Raw genomic sequence first — 6,938 nt, 5'->3', positions numbered from 1 at the left:
CAGGTAAAATCAAACCCCAAAACTATGCTAACTCTATTCCTAGTTGAAACATGAACAAACAAGAAAAATGAATGGAACTAAAATACAGCTGCACTCCAGTTCATTGTCATGTTGTCCACAAGCACAAAGCTCTTATCAGAACATTAAGCATATGAGAGAGCAAAACTTTGCTTGAGGTCTAATACTGCAATGTAAGCAGATTATATAGCAAAATATTGCACAAATATTTGAATTCTGAGTGCTTTGTATCCTATTCTCCATCACAAAACCCAAAGGACATTAAAACGTTACAGTGCTTCTAAGGTGAAAGAAACCACAGTAGTCGACAGACTTCAGCAACGAGAGGCCTAGCGCAACGTGTGCTACTGGTCCATCAAGGGATCACTGCACACACTATTCAGGATCCAATTTTCCCATCCAGGAAAAAAAGAAAAAAAAAACCTTCCTCCCCCCAAAAAACAAGGTGCAGTATCTGCCTGGTTCCCAAATAACAGGTGTTATTTTAAAAGAGTTAGCATTATTCCTCCTGCAGAGGAAACAGAGAGGAAACGACAGTGATTTTTAAACACCTCTTAGGGCATTCACCGAGAAGTGATTTAAGAGCTGAGGTGGGGGTAAGAAAAGAGGAACTTTCTTTGGAAAGTCGGTATTCCAAAAAATACTGGTAGCTGAAGTATTGCCTGCTACAAAGTCAACTTAGTACTAACTCAGAGCAGGTATCACCCAACGTTGTTGCACCACACTCATTTTCACGAGCAGCTGGACAAAGTAACACAGCGAACGAGCTTCACCACTGCTATTCAAAAGATCTGCAGAGGCAAGCCGAGAAGATGATTGCAAAAAGCTGTCAAGTCTTCTGCCAGTCCCAGGAATCCAGCACTCAGAGGAAGGGCACAAGCACTACAAACATGTTTTACAGACACCCTAACGTAGTCTTTTTCAGATGAGCCTCCTTTGCACCAGAGGGATCCGGGTTGTGCTCATGAAACATAAGTTACTTCATGAAGGATCAAGGGAGCACATTTTCTGCCAGCAAGGATGTGGAGACTGGAACAACGTTTATCACCAGATCTTTGACCCTGAACGTGCACATGAGAGAAGACTTTGGAGAATACAATTTCTATCAAATTTGAGTTTCACTACTTCCTTTTCAGGGGGAAATAGTCTACTGATATTAAAACAAATTTGAAATCTAAATGGCATAGATTGAAATAATTTTGAGAAATTTTAACTGTAATTTCCCATATGAAGTACATGTCAAAAAGCTGAAAAGGATTTTTTAAAGAATATATGTACGAGAAGAGTAACAGATCTAGATACCAGCTATTTATTCAACATTGGAATCCTCTTTGGAAAGTGGGAAATAAATAGCATAATAGAAGGGTTGCAACTAAAAATAACAGTTCTAAAAAAACTGTCAGATGCTACTGGGAGAGAGGAGGTGAAAAAAAAATTTTTAACATTAAAACACTTGCTAAAACTTGCTGAATAAATGATAGCTGCTGAATATTGACCACTTATATAATAATTTATACCTGATAAAAGCATTTGCATACCTCTGTAACATAGCTTCATTAACTGTTTCAATATCAAGCAGTTATCCCATAAGTTTCCTTCCTGTTTCCTTTAATTCCATTTTACTGTGCAACTGTTTGATATTTGTGACAGTCTATGCAACCCTTATTATTTTGATTTCCCTTTTGCAAGACTGAAAGTACACAGTCAAGATCAAAAGATGGGAAATAAAGAGATTTTAAGGAAATGAGCATAGTTGTCAACTTATACCTCTGAAAGCCCAGTTTTTCATTATGTTGCTCAATCTTTTTAGTATCACAAAGTAATTTCTTCCCTCAAAAAAAAAAATAATTCTCTGCATTCAAGAAAATAGCTTAATGAATAATATCACAGATGGTACTTTAAACTTTAAATGACCACTGAAATGGCAAAGCCATTAACTTGATGTAATTTAATAAGAACTGTTTACCAAAGAACAAATTTTACAGTACATTAAATTTTCCATGAAGATTCCCTCTTTCAGAAGCCCTCACAACCACAAGGCTTCAGTGGGGCTGGGCTCTGCCTCAGTGGGCAAAGGCACACCAATGTGCCACGAGACTTGCTGACTCCATAGGAAGGCTTATCACCAATTCTGGCATCCATGACCACGCGCCAACAGTTACATTACAAGAAGAGCCCGTGATTCTTCAAACCTTCCAACAACATTTGTTCCAGGTTTATAAATAGATCGAGAAGAAAGGCTGAGGGAAGAATAAGCTAGCAACCATACTATAAAGAAAAACAACCCGACCTGGGTAAGGCTTGTCTGAATGACTGAACTACTGAATTCCTAAACCACATCTTGTATTACTAACTCTGCCAACACAAATACTACTTCACTTCACAGACCAAACACTGCTATTTAGTGTAAACAGAAAATGATTACTTTTAAATATGTTGCTAAAAAGTGTATAATTGGGGGCAGAGGGAGAGAGGAGTGTGTGTTAAATAACTTTCTTGTTTTATTAGAAATTATCCAAAATGTGGAAAAAAAAAATAACATAACACAATCTCATGCTTTCTAAGGAAAAAAAGCATTAAAAGTGAAAAAGAAAATTCTTTAAGTTATGGTAGGTAGAACGGGACTTTTTAATTAATAAATAGTTAATTATTCACTTTCCCAAACATCAGATTCAGGCTGGAGACTTACTTGCTCTAAAGAGTTACAAATATCACTAAATTCAGAGTATGTTTCAAACCAAAGTAACAGCAGTAGGGAGATATAAGTATGCACATCTTTGAGCAAACTAAAAACTGCCTCTGAAAGAGATCTCTCCAAGTTTACCAACATCCTTATTTTTCAATCGTAAAGAAACAGAAAGTTCTCTACTTAAAGCCAAGTAAAAGATCATTTCGAAATTTTAGTTAGTGCGAAAAACCTGCTTGTATGTGTTTCTGGAAGCAGAGACACTGCAGAAACGAGCTGTTACTGCTAGATAAAAATGAAAGCAACAGTAACTAAGCCCTGCATCTTGGAGCTGTACTCTTGAGTCACATAACCCCCGAGAAATACAAACGCAGCTCCCGCGTCATGACTACATCACATTACCAACAACACGCTACGCTGGGACTAGAACTGCGTGACGAAAGCCCCCATCAGTGAAATTCCAACCACGAGAGACTGCCGAGGAAAACATCTTGCCCCATGCTGGTTTGCAAGAAAACCACACTGTTGAAAAGCCACTTGCTCTGGCTCCACTGTTCTACAGCCAACGCTGCTACTCCCCTCAGCTCCAAGACATCGGGTGCATGCCACAGGGTGCTCTCCCACAAGACATCCTTTGTCAGGTCTGTCTGGTGGAGCACGGACACCATGCCGGAGCCCGTTTTCCTCTGACCATCATATTCCTTCACCATGTTAAAACTAGCTCTTCTACAGAAACAAAAAAGAAATGTAGAGGCAGTGGGTTGGAATAAGATCCATACCTGAACCTGACCACCTTCGGTGTGCTTTGTAAGGCACCCTTGCATGTAAGACACATTTTTCCATTGGCAGAAGGAATTTAGACTTTCTAATACTGTAACCTTCCAGTTTAATTGCCTCTTTGCAGGAAAGAGGCTTTGCTGTATCACTTAGAGCCTTTGCCTCAGAAAGTTGTTCAGTCTAAACACAGCAGACACCCTAGGACCAGTACACACTATGACAAGCACCTAGCTCAAGTTCAAGTGAAATTTGTGCAAACCACTTCATTCTCATGTGTTCAGCTTACCTAGAACAGAATCTTTGACAACAAAATGGAATATCATAATTTGTATTTTTTTATCATTTTAGATTTTCCCTAGTATGTGCACTGCTGATCTTCTGCGCACTGGAAAAACTTTGACTGGGCAATTCCGGGGGGGCAAGGAGAGATCCCAATATTGGCACGAGATTCTACTATCAACAAGCATGATGGCCAACATAAAATATATTAGCAATCTGCTTATTCAAGAATCTTCTAATAGATTTACCTCCTGTAGCTATCTAGAAAAAGAAACATTCAAGCTGCTGAAACAAGACCTTAGCAACTGTTGTAGAACACAAGGATAATACTAGTGTTTTTAACTTCTTACCAAAAATACTAATGAAAATAAACTCAAGAGCATCATTTCTGTAGAAAAACGTAGAGCAAGTAGTTCTTCACATTCTGAAATACTACAGTCTTATCCTGTTTTACCATTCCCCATCTCTGCTCTAGAAAAAAAGAAAAAAACAAGCAACTCCAGCTTTAAACTTCCAAGACTATATATTCATGGGAGGTTAAAGAGAGAGAAGCTGGTAACAGACACATTTGTGTGTCAGGAGCAGGGAAGGAAGGGGTCTTTAACTTAACAGTTGCTGTGAATTCACTCCATGTGTAGGAGAGATGCATTCTTTTTTCATCATAAAATACAGGTGTTCCAATTTGCAGAGGACAATTTGAACTTAATGTAATTCTCCCTTAAGTGGTCTAAGTCAGGGTTTTACAGACAGGAAGCAAGATAAAATAATTTTGTTCAACAGACGACATTACAGATTATTTTATTTAAAGTCCCAAATCAGAAGGATTTTATGAAGTTAATCCTTTGTGCACTTTTGCTTAATGTCTTAACATGCAGTCTAACAAGTGGCAGGCAAAACTAAGTGCTTAACAGTAGCTTTAAAAACCTAAAATTGCAAGGAAACAAGTGTTTGACAGGACTTTAAAGACATTTTATTCTTTTTATTTTTACTTGAAATATAAGATTATGATTTAGCCTTTTAATGAATATGTAAAAAACAGAAAACAAATAAAATTACTTCAATAGTTAACAATTAAATATCAAGTTTCAAACTAAAGGAAATCAAATCTGTGAAAAAAATTTTATTGGCAAAGTTTAGTATACATAGACATTTTGTTGTTCTACTTCTAATCATTAGTTTTGCATTGTCTCCTCCTACAAGTGGCTCTTGCTGTTCTGCTCACATAAACAGTTTCTGTAGATCTCTGGGACAAGAGGTTCTGTGCACAAAGAGAAATATCCATCTCTTCCTTTCAAAATGAATGTACTGAGAGTCTTTACTTTCTAAGGAACATCACAGAAATTTCAATTCAAGGTATTCTTCAATGAAAGACATGAAGACATTCAAGTTCTGACAAAATAAAGTCATGTATTCTTCCTGCACAAACGATGCCTCACAAGCTTAGGGAAAAGCTCAAAGACCAGAGACAACCTCAAGTCCTTGCAAATGTGCGCATATGACTGTAATTAACGTGGGTCTGAATCCCACGGCACAGCACTACTCCTTGCAAAATCAAGGTAAACCCATAAGTAGCACTTCTGGTTATATGGCGCTATGCGTATAAGCTCATCTCTCTTCACCTAATCAGTCCAAAACAGTATAGAACAAGTATGTTGTAATGCATTAAAAACAGCACAGGCAGGAAACAAGCCTTTTTCAAACATGTTTAGCAGAACATGTGCCGATGGAACCCTTTCAATTAATGCTCACTATATTACTACCGTACTCTTAACATTATTATTCAATTACCCCAAACGTTTTTAATCAATTACTCCTTTCTAAGAACCTTAAAATTTAAAACCTGTCCTGTAACCACACAGCAATTTAAACATGGCTCGTTAATTAAGACATTAAAGCCAATTACTGTTATTGTAAAACAGATTATAAATTACAAAGAAAAAGCTACATCCTCCCAAGGAGAGGGAATGTTTCCCAAATCCAAACTCAATCTTTTCACTCTCTTCAAGAAATTAACTAGTCTTTCTTCATAACACCTTTTCAAGTATTATTGAAAACTGAACTACTGCCAAGATGTCATTTAATGTACGCAATAAGGCTCATACAGTTTCAGAATCAAACTCTCGCTATTCTCGTTGATTTCTATGGACATCCATTTTAAACATATATTAAAACTAACAGAGAAAATCCACTGTTCCAAGAGGCACTGCTATGAAATTATTAAGACAAAGGCTTTTTTTTGGTTGTTTTTTTGTTTGTTGTTTTAAGATCTTGCTTGAGTACTCAAAATTCTAGAGATCTTATGGCTGCTTCTCAAAAGCCTGACGTCAATAGGGTACTACACCCAAGGTAACCTCACACAGAAGGCAAAAAAGTAGCAAAAAACGTTCCAAACTATCATTTTGCAGCAATTTGAAAGCTCCTTCCACTGAAGCAATCACTCAGCTGCCAATACTCCTCCAAATTTGTTTACTTAAAAAAAAAAATCTTCCCTTGAGAGCTCTAAAAATAAACTTGATACATAAACTGTATATCCCACAGCAGGATAAAATTACTATATTTGATTAAGTACACAACTTCCCACTGTACAAGGGTTTTAAAAAAAAAAAAGCAACACTTGAATTGCAAATAAGGAAAAAGGGAAGACCAAGTGTGTTGTCAAACAGAGCACTAATATGAAGAGACTAGAAAATACCAACCCCAATATGGATGTGAAAAACCCTTACTACGACTAAATGACCACGCATGCAGAACAGCACCTCAGGAGGCTATTCCCCCCCGCCCCAGCAGGCATGTGAAAAGCAGCAGCTCCTTTCCACGACCGCTACCTGCAAGCAGCGGAGAGAAAAGGAAGAGGCAGTGCCAATGTCACCAGTCATTTACACTCTCCTACGACAAAGGAGGGAGGGAGGGAGGGAGCGAGTGCGCTCAGCGATACCCCTTCCCAAAACCCTGCCTGCAGTGCAGCGTGTGCGCGACCCGAGAGAGGGAAGGCTCAGACCGGCCCCGTCCTTCAAAGCGAGAAAACACAAGCCTCGGGGATACGGGGGAGAGAGAGGGCACGGTCTTCGGGGGCACTGCCGGGAGAGGGGCAGACCAGACCCTTCACCTCAAAGGCCGCAAGCCCCGCAGGGGTGACCAGCGGCCCCCCGCAACGGTACCAAGAGAAGGGGCCAGCACT

This window comes from Cariama cristata, unplaced genomic scaffold (genome assembly GCF_000690535.1).
Source record: "Cariama cristata isolate BGI_N322 unplaced genomic scaffold, ASM69053v1 scaffold5487, whole genome shotgun sequence".
Lineage (NCBI taxonomy): Eukaryota > Metazoa > Chordata > Aves > Cariamiformes > Cariamidae > Cariama > Cariama cristata.
The sequence above is the reverse complement of the archived record's forward strand: the minus strand, read 5'-3'. Positions refer to the sequence as shown.